Consider the following 18,675-nt stretch of genomic DNA (forward strand, 5'->3'; position numbering starts at 1 on the left):
CGAAACGCCAGGGGCATTACATTTCAGCAGTCCCGCTCCTAGGCGGGGATGATGCTAAGAAAAAGAAGAAGATGGTAACTAATGCATAAATTGAAAAATTCCTCAGTATTTTATATTTTCGCTAGGGGTATCATAATTGATTTGAGTATAATTTTTTGTCCTTTCTACCAATATCATTTTAAAATTTGTAGTTGTCACGTTTCGGAGTACTTCCATTCTCAATACTACTTTTAGCACTGTATCTTCCTGAGTTGGGACCGTCAAATAAATTACAATGGGAGGAGTTTAAAATCTCTATTTTATTTGGCGATCCCAACTCAGGAAGACTCAGTGCTAACAGTAATTTTGAGAGTAAAGGTAATCCTAAACATGTAAGCTACGAATGTAAGAGTGGAAGGACGAAAGCAATACTTAAATTAACAAAAATTTACTTTATACACGTCGAGTTGTTGTATAGAGTTGCGGTAGAAGTATAATATCCGTCTTTGAACTAAACGTGAAAGTTAACTCGAAAGAGAATACAGTAAGATATTTTCACCTATCCGGAATTCTACATCAGGAAAGGGGTTATCCTAATAGCCATCAAATGGTTATGTCGTTAAATGCATGATCAAATCGATGTAATAGAACAATCGATTAGTTTAAGGCGATATAATAGAACAATGTATTGAAAAAAAATTGGTCTACATAATAGAAAGTGGTTGGAGAGTTTTAATTACAAATGATAACATTATTGTTTTTATAAGGAATACACTAGATCATGTTTTGCCCCTTTAAACTCGATATGGGTACGGAAGCGATAACAGATTAAATGTGTCATCTGCGGGAAGTTTGTAATTTTTAACAAATTATCATTTCGTAATTTTTAACCAGATAAAGATCGGCTGGCGTAGATACACAATAAAAATCAATGAATTGTACTTCTCTAGGCGGAAACATAATGAAAGCCAGATTTGCCTTACTCTGAGTGGATTGTTTGCAGAAAAACAAATGTTTCTTGTATGCTGTGCCAGACGGGTCTGCAGAAACACAAAGGCGATCACGGCCACCAATCTATCCGGTAAATTATTACATTTGACTGATGAACGATGTACGAGGAATATCTCGGAATGCGGAACGAATACTACAGTATCAATCATTCAGAGAATTTCGTTCATCCTATTACAGGTACGCATACATAAAGGTTGATTGATTCGCTTTAGGTTGCTGGAAAGGTAGGAACAATTGAGAGTGCGACACAAGTATAGCATGATTTTTATTTTTGCGAATTTACTTGGAGATCCCTTCACAAAAGTATGATTCTGCTTGAGCTAATACTAAAAGATATAGTAGCGTATATCCCTATTAATTATCATGTGAGCGGTATGTTTGATTACGTTATTTGTAATAGATTTATAAGTTACGAGGATATTCCATAACATCCTAAAATTAAATAAACGTTTTACACGGAATATGTAAATAAGTACACAAACATCAACGCGAAACGTTAGCGGATCTTGTTTCGATCAAATTAATTTTGTGAATTTAATTTTAACATTGTGTTTTGATACTATGAATCATTCCTACGGCTCCTGAATAATTTGTTAAGAGTAAAAGTCCGTTTAATTTTAGGGTAGATATAAAGGTGTTAGGTAGAAAGGTAAACATTTTAATTAACCATTCTACACAACTTTTACTACACCACAATAAATTTAAAATTACTATGCATAATTTTCTGAAACATTGTGAGATTGTACAGCTAACAAACTATAATATATATATATAATATTGTTAGTAAATTCAAACTGTAAATATGGATATATTACGACTGTATTTGTTCACAAACTACACACTATTGTTAGTACATAAACATGACATGTAATGAAAAATCAAGTATATTTAAATTCGACAAATTTATTTGCTCTAAATTTGTAAATATATTATTTATTATTACAATATAATTATTTAAAAGAAATTGAAAATCGTATGATACAGCTAAAAAAATTATACACTGAATGTGTTGTAGCCACGTAACTTTAAATATAAATAAAACCGTTCCATTGCACTTCTCAAGTAAACATAACATTACTAATCATTTGGATAAAATTTATGATAAAATATAATTTTTATTAAGGAGTAAAATTAAATTTATGCATGTTTTTTAAATGACAGTTTTCGTCTGATCAAATTGCTTTCGTTTGTAACAAAATCAAGCCGTAGTTTTTTTTATGACTATTATTTATTTACTATTATCGGAATAGTTTTACTAATTATTTAATTTTCTAATGCAAAATAATCTGCTTTTACTGTTTGCAGTTTAATTTTTTTTTTTTAATCTAAATGAACTCTGTGTAAGTTTCAGAACTACAAGTACAGTAACTTTTCTCATTTAAACAGTGTATTGGTTACAACGCCTCAAATTTATATACATGTACACGGGTATATATAAAATCTTCTGGACATTATTCTATGATTTTATTTTTAGTTTTGTAAAAAAAATGAAATTTACACCACTTTTATCTTACCCTTAATGATTTTTTTCGAACTTCAAACCGTTTCGTCATCAGTGGTGAATCTGTCCGAAACAACATTCGTGATCTTTTTTGTATTTTCTATTCCGAGCATCGTTCTTCATAACTTTGTAATTTTATACTTTCTTTAAATTTTTATATATTATTATTCTTGTATCCTGTTTTCACCAACTATCTTTCCTTCCAAACGGTCTTCCTTTTAAGTATTTATCCTGTCAGATCGTCTATTCTTTTCGTTTTCGCATGAAATATATCTTCCTTCTTTGACACTATTGAAAATCACTATATTAATTATTTTTTTGTCCTTTTTACTCCTTCCGTCTTTTTCCAGTTTCATACATTAATGTTTCTCGGTACTTACGTATTAACGCCACCGCAGCTAAAGCTGCTGTTTAGGTTATGTTCACTTCGTGTACTGACATATCGTACGTATATCAATATAACCTACGCTCGCTTCGCTCGCTAATCTCTTATAATTAACATTAAATATGCATAATATATACAACTTATTAATAATATAACCTTAATGTTATAGCACCGAAATCTAATTAATGTTAATTAACCGAAATCCTATTGACTACTTTGTTTTTAAATAAAGCTGTAGCTGCGGTGGCGTTAATACGTAAGTTAATAAGAGATTAGCGAGCGAAGCGAGCGTAGATTATATTTAGTTAGGTTATTTTTATATACGTACGATTTGTCAGTACACGAAGTCAACATAACCTAAACAGCAGCTGTAGCTGCGGTGGCGTTAATACGTAAGTTAATAAGAGGTTAGTGAGCGAAGCGAAACCCACCGCGTTTGTCTAGTGGTGAACGGGTCTTCCCAAATCAGCTGATTCGGAAGCCGAGAGTTCCAGCGTTCAATTTCTAGTAAAGCCAGTTATTTTTACACGGATTTGAATACTAGATCGTGGATACCGGTGTTCTTTGGTGGTGGTTGGGTTTCAATTAACCACACCTCTCAGGAATGGTGGAACTGAGAATGTACAAGACTACACTTCATTTACACTCATACATATCATCCTCATTCATCCACTGAAGTATTATCTAAACGGTAGTTACCGGAGGCTAAACAGGAAAAAGAGAGAGAGAGTCAACATAACCTAAACAGCAGCTGTAGCTGCGATGGCGTTAATACGTAAGTACCTGTTCCTCTAATAATTTTTATTTCTCTTTGTTGGATTCCGCGTAGCCATAATAAGAAAGGGAGTCCGACAAGGATGTTCCCTATCTCCGTTACTTTTTAATCTTTACATGGAACTAGCAGTTAATGATGTTAAAGAACAATTTAGATTCGGAGTAACAGTACAAGGTGAAAAGATAAAGATGCTACGATTTGCTGATGATATAGTAATTCTAGCCGAGAATAAAAAGGATTTAGAAGAAACAATGAACGGCATAGATGAAGTCCTACGCAAGAACTATCGCATGAAAATAAAGAAGAACAAAACAAAAGTAATGAAATGTAGTAGAAATAACAAAGATGGACCACTGAATGTGAAAATAGGAGGAGAAAAGATTATGGAGGTAGAAGAATTTTGTTATTTGGGAAGTAGAATTACTAAAGATGGACGAAGCAGGAGCGATATAAAATGCCGAATAGCACAAGCTAAACGAGCCTTCAGTAAGAAATATAAGTTGTTTACATCAAAAATTAATTTAAATGTCAGGAAAAGATTTTTGAAAGTGTATGTTTGGAGTGTCGCTTTATATGGAAGTGAAACTTGGACAATCGGAGTATCTGAGAAGAAAAGGTTAGAAGCTTTTGAAATGTGGTGCTATAGGGGAATGTTAACAATCAGATGGGTGGATAAAGTGACAAATGAGGAGGTATTGCGGCAAATAGATGAAGAAAGAAGCATTTGGAAAAATATAGTTAAAAGAAGAGACAGACTTATAGGCCACATACTAAGGCATCCTGGAATAGTCGCTTTAATTTTGGAAGGACAGGTAGAAGGGAAAAATTGTGTAGGCAGGCCACGTTTGGAATATGTAAAACAAATTGTTAGGGATGTAGGATGTAGAGGGTATACTGAAATGAAACGACTAGCACTAGATAGGGAATCTTGGAGAGCTGCATCAAACCAGTCAAGTGACTGAAGACAAAAAAAAAAAAAGGATTCCGCGTTTGAAAACCATTTTTTATTTCGTTCTATTAGAACAATTAAGAGTTGTTTTTCTCGATTCCATGCTGATGTTTTTATGCTAGGTTTTTTTTTTACTTTAGAATATTCAGTGTCTTTGCGATATTTCGGCCGCAGTTCCTTTATGCACGATGGATATTATGTAACATGTACCCTGTTAACCGTTTTGAAATTTTGAATTTTTGACCGTGTTAGTGTAATTTTCTTATCGCCATTGTTCTTATTTCAAGCTTTTTCCTTTATCTTACATTTTGTACGTAATTTGTAATTATTTTTTTTAATTTCATCATCATTAATTAATATTTGAATAAATTATCAATTAATTAATTTTTAATTATTTATTAACTAAAAAAAAAGGTGCGAAGATGTTACATGTTTTATTACACATGATTTTGTTAAATGTTTTTACCAACTGTAACTAAATAACGTTCATGAATTTACCGTACTAACAAGAACAAAAACTTTTACAATTAAATGCTTCAAAATCTTTTTTAACTGTTCCTCGAATTGTAATTTTTTAACTCAGCCCTAACGCTAATGATTTCCTTTTTCATCCCCAAAACACAAATATAATTTTACATAAAACGTTAATTCGTATAAAGAAGTATAAATTTGTTCGCTCCAACTAATGAATCGTTCATGCACTACGCGCAGCTGCCTGGCGTACCACGTGCTCCGCTCTGCGGCAATAGCAGCTAGAGTAATAATGTGAGCATATACATAAAAAAACAAATCCACGTAAAATCCTTTTTCATGGGAAAGATTTTAATTATTTATGAATAAATTTGTAATTAATTATTACATACAGAATGAATCGGTTTCATTTTCTCTATGTAACTCTATGGCAATCTATACTTATGATAACTCTGTGGTAATCTTGCCTCGATATCTCTTACCCATAAATATATTTAACAGAAATAATAATATGCAATTCTTATTTTACTTAACTTTAATAAAATTTCAAAGAATATTAATTTTTGAAAACATAGTTTTTTTTTTAGTTATAGGAAACTGACAGCAAAATAACGCTGTAAACATGAGCATAATGAATATTAATTAAGATATAAATAAATTATATTCAGAAAAACAGATGTTGATGAGGTTACTTCATTGTACGAAGTAAATTATTGTGATCGTATAGGTTTTCAGATTTCAACGGAAATATACATTTTGACCATCCCTGAATACATTTTTACTAATTTCGGTGTAACGTCTGTACTTATGTACGATTGCATCTTGCATAACTCAAAAACGATTAGCCGTGGGATAAAATTTTAGATTTTTTTGAAATTTAAGATTTAGGACAGTTGTAACATTTAATTGTGCACCTCCCGTTTTGATTGCAATCGACTGGACCAAAAGTGTCCAAAAAAAACCCAAAATCTTAACAAACTGGATTTTGGATTTTTTCTTAACTGCACTTATAAGCCGTCATTGAAAGATTTTCAACGATATATCATAAATGGTATTTATTTTCATTGGTTCCAGAGTTATAATCAAATGAAATTTAAATTAATGAAATATTTGGATGAAGGGAATGTCACATCGGTTTGAATCAGACTGAGTCTCCTTTTTTATTTTTAACCTTTTCTTTTTAATTTACATATATAAATTATTTTAAATTCTTAATTAACCTGTGATTTTAAAAACATTTTTACGACAAATAATAATTTAATAAGAATAAAAAAAAGTATGAAAAATATCAGAAGTTATTAATGAAATAAAATTTTATGTACTTTTCATTTAAATGAAATGTGTTTATGTAATTTAATAGACCGACAAAGAAGTCATGTGGTTCCCGCATCAGATTTTTTCTAACGGTTTGCTTGAAGTAAAAGTATTTTCATACGTTAACTTCAAGAATCAATAATTAGTGGATTAATGTGGCAGAAAAAATTAATTTTAGAACAAAAAAGTACTCTTGGTTAATATGTGGTTGTAAAATATGTGGTACTCGTTCGGAATGTAAAGCCACATATTTCGGTTTTTGTCATTAAGTTTTCGGATAACATATTACTTTAAATTCTAAAGCAAGTTGTTTGCTTATATTCACAACAATAAATGAGATGATACATTTCTCTCATGTGGTAGAAGCATAAGAATATTTGTAAGCTAAAATATGTATGATATATATCTATATGAAAGGATTTCTTCTAACTCTGTTTTATTCGACTAATATTTATATATAATGTGTGTGTGTATGTGTGTGTGTGTGTGTGTGTGTGTGTGTGTGTGTGTGTACACGCAAGAATATATTCATCAATCTGCGAAGTATATATTTACATATTTGTTGTATATTGTAATTTTCTCTCTTTTACTCCTTTATATTACATTCTGTATGTTAAATGTTTAAAGGATGAAATTTCTGACATTTTTTAAGTAAATAAAATTTTATTAGATTTTTGTTATTATTATTATTATTATTATTATTATTATCTCTAAGTGTTTTTTATTCTAAAATATATTATTTTCTGATAAAATATATAATTTCTATCACATCGGGCTTACATTGTATCTGTCTGAGAGGGAGAGAAAGACAGAGTGAAAGTGAGTGTGTATGTATGTAATTAGGCTCATTTTGATCGGACAAAAAATTAGTCTAGTTTGATATATGGTCAGGATAGGGATTATTATGGTTTAAAGCAAAAAAAGAATAAAATACGAACGTAATTTAGGTACTATAAAAATGTATATCACTTACACGCAGAACGTTTTAATAATTTACATATAAATATAAAACTCATTATGTTTATAAAAATGATATTATATAATACAGAAAGTTTTCTTAGCTTCAAGTGTTTTCATTTTAACATCTTTATTTTATGTAACAAAAATTATGAATTATGAATTATTATTAATTAAATATTATGAATTATTTTAATACATCATTCAACTAACTATTCTTCAATATGTCGCCTAAATACCGATTATTTAATTTTATAGTTAATAAAAAAATTAAATAAATAAAATTATATATATATATATCCCCTATTTCACCAATAATAAATTTTAATTGAAACTACATGAAATCTCATCCAACCAATCTCACTAGCTGTCCGGCTCACCGCAAATATAATTGCAAGACACTTACTAATAACACTATTAGGAAATACATCATCAATGAAAACTCTAATATTTATTATACCAATTCAAATAGTCTTAACAGCATTCGAAACAGCAATCTCAATAATTCAAGCATATGTATTTGCAACACTAGTTACACTTTACTCTAGAGAAGTACCTTAAATAAATTTACAATTTATCACCTAAATCAGCCATCCCATTATTAATGAATAAATGAATATTTTCAACGAATCACAAAGATATTGGAACTCTTTACTTCATCTTTGGGCTCTGGGCCAGAATATTAGGAACAATAAGAAGCATGATTATCCGATTAGAATTAATACAACCAGGATATATATATATATATATATATATATACTAGCTGTGTTCAAAAAGTAACGAGAATTTTGAAATTTCGTGGGTTGTATGATTCGGATTTTCTGGAATTTTTGTTTTGGGCGAACAATTCATGACTTTTGCACCACGATAATGCGCTTGTTCACACTTCATTGCTTGTTCGTCAATATTTATCCAAAAACAACACTGTAATGACATCCCAGATGCCTTATTCGCCTGACATAGTCCCATGTGACTTTTTTCTATTCCCAAAAATAAAGAGAACCTTAAAGGGCCGTCGTTTTACAACCATAGATGAGATTAAATGCAAATAGCTGAATAGAGCAAAACACTATTCCAAAGATCGAGTTCCAGAATTGTTTCGGGGATTGGAAAAAGTGCCGGCATAAGTGTATAATATCTAATGGGGACTATTTTGAATGGGATAATATTAATGTAGACGATTAATTAAATTCTTTCCAAAAAACAAAAATCGTTACTTTTTGAACACATCTCGTATACATACATACGGAATGTTCCAGGACGTATTCTCTAAACTTCAGGTACTGATTTAGAACAACAAAATGAGCAAAAAAAAAAAATTCATATCGATATAAGTCCTGTTTTGCTTTGCATTCCTTATGGATGCTGTTTTGTGATTTCCAACAAAAAAATTATTTCTCAGGAACGGGTAAACTTATTTTAATTAAATTTGGCAAATCTAAGACTAGTATCTTATTCTAAAAAAAAAAATTTGAAAAGATCACCTTCAGAGATTTCACAATGGTGGCCATCATAATTTTTAATTTTCACTATCTTTATAATTATTTGTTTGTTCAAATTTTTACTTATAAAAAATTTTATTAAGCATTTTATTTTGAACAAAATGACACCACATTTGTTACACAATTCGTTGAAAAACAATCGAGGTATTGCAGACAAAATAACCTGCAGTACGCTTGTGCACCGTAATGCAAGTTGACAATTTTTTGCCTGTTTTTATTTCTCCATTAAATGTAATAAAATTTATTTAATAATAATGGTAAATTAATAAAAAAAAATATCAATTTGCATTATGATGCGGGCAAGCGTACTGCCGGGTCAATTGTCCCCAATAACTCGATTATTTGTCAGCGGATTTTTATAATTGAGTTGTCATTTTCTACAAAATAAAAATGCTTAATAAATTTTGTAATAAGTAAAAATTTTATCAAACAAATAGAAAGAATATTAAGATTTTCTTTCTATTTTTCATCTGTTTCGTTTCAATAAAAAACCGATTTCTAAACGTTTTTATTTACTCTTTTTACTGGCTATATTTACATTAATTTTCGCAGAATTAAATTTTCTACAAGTTTTTTACTAAATTTTCCACATTTATTAATCATTTAAAAAAAATTAATGTATTAGAAACCTAACAAAAACCTTTTTTTTCGACACCGAGTTTTGTTTTTTACATAGGATATCTTAAAAACTACTGCGGTTACACAGTTGTAGGATCCATTTTATCCCATTTCCCAGCTCAAATTACATAAGAAACTACCAACCATATTCCTTAATTTGGTTCCCAAGAATTACAGTAGGGCTTCTTTTTATTGGAAGAGCTGAAATCCGGGCGAAATATTTCGCTAGCTGTCGAAACAAAGCGTTTCCAAACCTATGTTTATATGAACGTTTTCCATTATTTTCATCAATACAACATGTCCTGAAAGTTTCTCTATTTATTAAGAAAATACTTTTTTTACTTTTGGGTTGTTACTAAATAAATAGGATTAATATCTATTTCTTTGGCAGACCATCTCTTCACCTACTTTATTTTTAACCTCCGGGACACCACTGTTAGGTGTTGCTTAAGAGGATGAGATGAATGATTTGTAGCGTGCGTGAAAATGCCATGCCTGACCGGGATTCGAACCCGCGACCTCCGGATGAAAGGCCGAGACCTCTTCACCTACTTAAAATGGCAAACTTACACGTAATACGACTGAATTGATTTTTTAAAAATGTATAAAAATTTGGGCCTTTTATTACTTACGTACAACATCTAAATCCGAATGAAAACTTGGCCCGTTTAATTCTTTTTTTTATGTAAACAAATAAATTACAATACTCATGAACCCCTAATTCAATAATGTTCATGTGTTATGGTTTTTGTAATATTTAAGAAAAGTAATATGATTTTTTTTTTTAATATATTCACTGTGTATATATATATATATATATATACACGAGATCTGTTCAGAAAAAACCAAACTTTATTTTTTTAATCTTTATTATTAATTTTACAGATTTGTCTTTGTTCCCTTCAAAATACTCCTCTCCCATATTCTCACACTTTTCCCAGAGTTGTTTCCTCTTCTCAAAGCAGTCCTTCCTGGATAGCTTCATTTCAAATGGCCTTTAAGGTCCACGGCGGATTTGCTTTAATGTCATCAATAGCCTTAAAACGGCGTCCTTTCATCACTCATTTTAATTTCTTAAATAAGAAAACTTCTCAAGGAGCCAGGTCTGGCGAGCAGGGAGCCTGAGGGAGGACAGTCATCTGATTTCTGACAAAACTGAAGAATTGACAAAGACGATTGTGCGGGTGCATTGACGTGGTGAAGGAACCATGACTCCCACCACAACTCTAGGTCTCTTTTTGTGAATTTTTTCACGTAACCGTTGTTAAACGAATTGTTAGTACGCACGGTGTTCACCGTTTTACCACGAAGGAAGAATTAATAATGTACAATTCCATTAAAATTGAAAAATACAGATAGCATCACTTTGTTATCGGATCATGACGGACGTCCTTCTTGGGACGTGGAGATCCTTTACCAATTCATTGTGAAGATTGAACTTTTGTCTCGATATCGTAGCCGTAAACCCAGCTTTCGTCTCCTGTTATGATCCTTTGCATGAATGTTTCATCGTCATCGGCTTGTTCAAGAAATTGCTGACCAACTTCCACTCGATATTCTTTCTGCTGTTCGATCATCAAACGAGGAACAAATCTTGCTGCAACTCGATCGATGCATGTTCAATTTTCCAGTTGAAATGTCATGACACGATCCAATCGAGATGCTAACCTCTTCTACAAGTTCTCCGACGTCAATTGTCAATTACCATGGACCAGATCGTTAATTTTTTGAAAGCGGGTATCATTCAATAGAAGTCGAAGGTTTTCCTGGTCGAAGGTCATCTTCAATCGTCTGAAGACCACTTTTAAATGGTGAAAACCATTCGTAACACTGCGTACGACCCAGAGCATCATTTCCGTAAGCTTGTTTCAAAAGTTGAAACGTTTCTGTGAATGCTTTCTGCAATTTCACGCGAAATTTTACGTTGTATCGTTAAACTGCACATTACAAAAATCGCTATTAACAGTTAAACACGTTGGATTCAAATAATAATAACACGAAAAATAAACGAGATATAAACAATCTAACATGCGGTTACAGAGGAGGTTATGCGAAACACAATGCTGCCAATCGCACGTCAAAAAATATCTTTCGTGGATTGTGATTAAAAATGCTACGTTATTTTCTGAACAGACCTCGCATATTTTGACTTTTTTTTAATTTGTTTTAGGCAAATTATAAAAAAATATATCTTTATCAAATTCGTTTGAATTAACATTATTTCTAACAAAATCATTTGTATACATCCAATATAAACCTTATAAATGCGTATTCTTTTGAGTAAATAAAATATAGTACGGGTTGAGATGTACTACTCGTAATTATCGGTAGATTTATTACAATATTTCGATAGTGATTTGAAATTTTCTACAGGTTTTATTTATTTCTCATAAACAGACAAGGTAAAAGATCATTTTTGTTGAAAGTTGGTTTATATTGAAATATATTTACATCACTGTAGAACCAGGTGCAAAATAAACATTTATTTAAATTAGAAAATGTTCCGAGGTTTTCAGAGATGATTTTCTTTTCCAGAAGGAGTTTCATTATTATTCCATCAGAAGTAGTTCACATTTCACTATTCTTTTTCTCACATATTCTAAAATAAATAAAAAAAGTATTTTGATGATATGAAAGACATCACCTACCAAAACATGTCAAAACTGATAAATTTTTATTATAATACACAACTCACGAAAAGAAAATATGCAATATTTTTCATTTGGTTTCAATCTACATACGTAATAAAAAAATGTATCGATCAATTTATTTTCGTGTAAGTAACTTGTTAGAATGTTCAATTATAATGAAAATGTTTAATTTGAGTTTTCTTTAAATAAATTACATCTCAAAAACTAAAATAGTTAAGTCTCAAACGGGAACACTGATCATCCGACTTAATTTACTTTCTTTGGGCGTTAACTTATCACTTACGTAAATTTTCTTCTGCTTATACCACAATATAAATACGTATTAATTTTACTATAAAATTTTCATTTTTATCTGATTAAAATTATAGTTTATTTTTATTTTTTTTATTTTAAATTAGATTAAGGATTGTTTAGTTTTTGAAAGTAGTTCATACATATAACTTAGGAACATCATTTGATTAAAATTTTTACGTTAATTCCTTAAATTGATTCTACGTGTAGTAACTATAACGTTTGTTAACAAGCTGACATTAGTCACAAATCTTTTCTGAAAACGACAAAGATATATTCCAAGCCAATCTCATTAAGGAAAGTGAGAAGTAAAAAGCTTTTACATCGCCTTCATCGCTGACTCAAATATACTGTTCCACAACGATATGTCGAGTTCCGATTTAGTACCGTTATACAATAACGGGTTGATATGTGGCACTATAATCAGTACTTATACTCTGTTTACCCAACGGTGGTTGGTTGTATAATGAAAATTACTGCTTCAGAAAAATCAAAGACGGCTTATGTCACACGTACCGTAGATGCTTTAAAAGAAGTACTACCGTGACTTTAATATAAATGAAGTTGTAATACCTAGGAATTCATTAATTAAATTGTAAGGTAGTATTTAAATACTTAATTTTCTAATGTATTCGTTGCAATCTTTTCAATTAAAGAACAATAAGCAAACACCCACGGCTCAATGAGATAAAGATGATATGTATGAAATGTAAATGAAATTTAGTCTTGTACAGACTCAGGCCGACCATTCCTGAGACGTGTGATTATTTGTTCCTCAATCACCAATGTACACCGCTGTTCACTGTCTTGTATTCAAATCCTAATAAAAGCAACTACCTCTTGTTAGGATTCGAACCGTAGAACCTTCGGTTACGAGAATAAGCTGTTAAACAACTGATTTACAACGATGTATTAACCAATAGTATTAACAAATGACATGTTAACAACCCGGTGGGGTTAGTATTAAAATTGAGTGTTTTTACTAAATTTTGTTCAGTTTTATGCTAAATCATTCACTACATTTCTTCCATACAAATTATAATTATATTTGTTGAAGTTTAAGGGAAATAATTTTTTTTTTTACCGGTTTTTCGAAAAAAAGTACGTTATTACTTTTGATTGCATGGCAGGAGTGTAGGGGTGAAAATGAATTTTCTTTACTTTTTGAGGTATGAGTGTACAAAAATACCATTCACTTAAAGTAAGGTTACCATATATATATATATATATATATATATATATATATATATATGTATGTGTATAAGGTTTCCATAGGCGTATATACGCGCCTATGTATAAAATTTTATGAGTCAAAAATTTCCAAAATTACTGAATCAATTTGATTGAAATTTAGATATGCTATAGTAGTGTTTCTGAAGTTGAGCACGTAAACATTTGATGAAGATTGGCTTATTCGTTCTTGAATTGTGCTTAATTGATAAAAGCAAAATTTTAGATTATGTAACTGTAACCCATCGGGTTGGTCTAGTGGTGAACATCTCTTTGCAAATCAGCTGATATCGTAGTCGAGAGTTCCAACGTTTAAATCATAGTAAAGGCAGTTACTTTTATACAGATTTGAATACTAGATCGTGGATACCGGTGTTCTTTGGTGGTTGGATTTCAACTAACCATACATCTCAGAAATGGTCGGTCGATCTGAGACTGTATAAGATTACAGTTCACTTACGTTAATACATACCGTTATTCATCCTCTGAAGTAATACCTGACGGTGATTCCCGGAGACTAAACAGAAAAACAAAGGTCATACGCGCTTATGCAGTGAGTTACAGTGCTGAGTGAGCTGAAACTTGATGCTTGTTTTTTGACGTGTAACTATTTTTAACAGACTTCACAAAAAGAGGTTATGGATTTGACCGGTATATTTTTGTTATTTTTTTTCGCGCACAACCTTTTTCCTATTAATCCGAATGAAATAAATCTTGTTGAAATCGACCCATCTGTTTTTTAAGGTGGTACCATAATGTTGACAAAATATTTCAGACACAAAAATTCGGTTTAAAAATTGACAAAAACAATTTTTTTGTCGTCCGGAGGGTAGCGGAAGGGTCAATGGGAATCATAATATTCTATGAAACTGTTTGTCTCTCGTTAGATCGTGTTATGCGGTCTTCGGTAGGGGATGTAATGTGGGTTTCTGTACAAGATATGTACACTGCAAATAAAATCATAAAAAATCGAGATATCTTGTCTTAAATCTTTCATACCCAATATGCATTATATAAACAGCATCGGTAGAGACAGTAAAAATCTTATAATTCCTTATATATGCATCAAATTACACGGTCTCGATATCGGGCCAAATTTTTACTTTCTTGTACTTTGTACTTTGTACAAGGAAGTATTGTAGTCGTGAAAAATCTTGGTTTTCAGATTTCAACGGAAATATCCATTTTGAAGCCATTTTGACTAGTTTCGGGGTGATGTCTGTACGTACATATGTATCTCGCATAACCCAATTGACGATTAGCCGTAGAACGTTCAAATATTTCATTTAGGACTGTGAACATCTAGTTGTGCACCTTCCCTTTTATTTCCAATCATCTGGACTAAAAGTGTCCAAAATAGCCCAAAATCCAAAAAAAGGCCTGGATTTGAACTTTTTCTTAACTGCAGTAATAAATTCTTATTGACAAATTTTCAAGATTTATCATATGTGGTACTTATTTTCATTGGTTCCAGAGTTATAGCCCAATAAAATTTTAATTAATAAAATATTTGGATCTTAGAAGGGGAAGGCACATCGGTTCGAATCCGACTTCATTTCCTATTTTTTTTATTTAATTATATTGATTTATTAATAATTTTTAATAACCTCTTATTCTAAAAGATAATACAATAAATAATAACAATAAAAAAAATATGAAAAAAATCAGTTGTTATTGAAATAAAATTTTATGTACTTTAAAAATGTGTATATGTAATTTAATAAGCGTACAAGGAAGTCATATGGTGTCCACATCAAATTTTTTTTAAAAATAATTATTTATGGATTTTTTTTTTGCGGGTGGGGGGAATTGTAGATTAGATTGAGTTGATATTTTTTCAAAAGGAAACAAAATGTGATAACCAGAATTGGGTTCTTATGGACGGATTTGTGAATAACATTCCATATCCGTTGGACCAGCGTTCTCAAACTCATTTCTGGGTCCGACCGCGGGAGACTAGTCTTTTAAAACCTGTGCCCCTCCGACGTAATTCTACTTCAGACCGTCCGCTGAAGTCCTTTCGGTGCTAGCGCTTCAAAGGCTAGCAGGAATACGCCACAACGAGGCCTTAGTTTTTGGAGGGAGCAATGCGTTCCCTTAACGAGGACGTTAGGCGTCTAACGGCACTGCTTATGTTAGATCTCTAAGTTCACCAAAATTTGAGGTGAATCAAGCTAAATTTAGAACCGGTCATTTAATAAATTAGGAGGGATTCTTTCTAGGTTACTCCGCCTAGTCGTACTTGCTCTTAGAACATACAGATCGCATCGTCCTTAAAACCGACGAACCAAAGGCGTGACGAGTCCAGTTATGCGGCGCATAGGACCTTGTTAAATAACTTGATAACACTCCGCAAAAGCGGTTGAACTCACCGCGGATTAAACAATCCAGTTTTCCTTCGTCAAACCACTACTAGAAATTGAGATTTGATAACGTAGAATTATAAATGAAATTTTGAATGCCACGATCAGCCATCGATATGATGGAATACAATCTCGACAGACGACCTAAGGGCGATGAGCAACATCGGTTTGATTATCGCCGGGGAATAAATTCCCATCGTCTGCAGGTGTTATGCTGTAAAATTCGGTACCGCTCCCCTGCTATCGACCACAACCGGAACCACCTCGCAGAGATCGCCATGGTAGTTGAACAGTTGCGCTGTCTCGGGGAGGATAGGCCGGTATTTAACAGCTTTCTCCTCCGCAGCTGCATGTAGCGAAGCCTCCTTCTCAAACCAAACGGTCACATCGACCACGAAGAGACCGGAATCGTTTTTTACGACCTCAAGCGATCTCCGCTCCCGCCAGTTCCGGGTTCAGTGAGGCTGCAAAACGTTTGTTCCACAGCGACCACATTCCCCGTCGTACAAGTCAAGGCATCAACGAGAAGCTTTTTTATCTCGTCGTGCCTTAAAGTCGTGCATCTTACATCGCCACTTACCTTTGTTCGTTCCTTGATTGTTTTACTATTTCTTTTGTTTTATCAGTTATTCTTTGTATGACTGATAAAACTATTTTTTAGTGTTTTCTTGGATTTTGAGCAATGGTTTTTTGGATTTATATTTATTGTATATTTACGTATACATATATCGTTCTTTGAGGGATTTCAATGGAAACCCTTCTCTGCACGTAATTTTTTTTTTGTTTCAAATCTACTTTATGGTTCCGGTAAACTGGAACTGATTGTAAATAAAACGCTACGGTAAAAAAATGTTCATTACCGCTATTGAAATTTATTTACTCTGTTTAATTGTAATATTTTTCAATTATAATTAATTTTGTTACTCTAACTTTCTAAATCTTTCGTGAAAAAAAAACATTAAACATTTATATTATTGAAAACCTTGTAAAAATACAAATAGTTAAAATATCTTGATTTATTTTCAAATTTAATAAATAATAAATTTTTCATTAAAACATTTTATTCAATTTAAATAGCTTTTATTTTTATTGCTTGTATATAAAAGTAGTAGATATAGCTTCTAGAAGTCAAAACTGAATGTTTTTACGCAATAGAAACAATCTTTTTTCTTTAATTAGTGGGGGTTGTCCCTTAAAGTGAACTTTTCAAAAGATATGAAACATTTATATTTATACGATGTCTACTTATATATATATATAAAAACTATAATACAGAATAAAACATCATCTAAATTAGACATATAATATATTTTCTATTGTCGACTCTAATGAGTTGCTAGGATTGTATGATAAATTAAAATTTACCTTCACTCATTTACTTGCAAGTTTATCTTTTCAATAATTAAAGGCGAAGTAATGTTTAGTACTTCAGTACACTGATGTTAATAATTTATGGTTTGTTTCTCTGTGTTTTTAATCCTTTTTAAGATAACCTCTAGATAGGATTCTGTCTTCAAATTGTTTTCTGCAATCTGTTTTACAACAATACCTTCTGGAATTTTTGTAATTGCAAATACTTTTCTTTGTAGTAATTAATCTTCATCCTTCATACTCTCTTTGTTAATGACTTCTACGTTTTCATCCTTTTTTATTTAGTTTATAAATGTCATTCTTATTCCAGTTTCAATTTGCTTTTAAAATCCTTTTTTTTAATTTAATTTTGTAAGATTAATTTAATTTTGTATTATTCCTTTACGCTTTTTATTTAAGTACGTGGTATCATTTACTGTGTTTTTTTTTTTTTTTAATAATAATTTTAATGCTGTTTTAATGTAATTAATGCACAACGCATGTTTTTCATTTACTTAATTTGCTAAATGTTTTAATATAATTTAAATTAGTATTTTACAAATATTAATCTTCCACATAAAATCGATTATTTATTACTCGTATGAATACTATTTTTATTTATATTCTTCAAGATTCTTTGTATTAAAAACATTACAAAGTAATAAAATCAATAGAAATATGAACAAAAATAACAGCCAGTAATATCGTTTCATTGGTATTGAATTATCTTTACATAATCTATTACATAAGTAAATAAAGATGTACATTTTTATACGTAATTACCACTTTTATGTCGTTTAATTACTTACGTCTTTTCATCTACTTATTTTTAATTTTTTTATTGCTATTAGCATCGGCTATAATAAACTTATACCCGTCTTTAAAATCATATTGAGTCATTTGTTCAGTATATCGCTCACTGCTGACTTTCTATAACTTTTATTATATGCGTGCCCGCGCAAACATACATACATACACATACAATTTAACAAGAAAACCGACGACTTAGATAAATGAAACTACAAAAAGCTGACAATACAGTTGTTTCTGATGCAAGTCTTACACACACATACACAACCTAATTTAAAATATTTATAATTTTATTTAAATATAATATTTTTTCGTTTATTTAATTCAATGATTACGCGTGCGAATACCGTATTTAATTCGCAAGGTTGTAGTGATACTAGCGGCAACGATATCAGACTTACTAAAATAGTGTAATTTCACAACGTAGAACAAATGTTGCATGTACGGTCGATAGCTGGTGTAGCCGCGAGGCTTAACGCACCAGGTTATGAGTCAATCGGGCGATTGAGTTCGAGACC

The sequence above is a fragment of the Lycorma delicatula genome, chromosome 3 (assembly GCF_047948215.1).
Source record: "Lycorma delicatula isolate Av1 chromosome 3, ASM4794821v1, whole genome shotgun sequence".
Taxonomy (NCBI): Eukaryota; Metazoa; Arthropoda; class Insecta; order Hemiptera; family Fulgoridae; genus Lycorma; species Lycorma delicatula.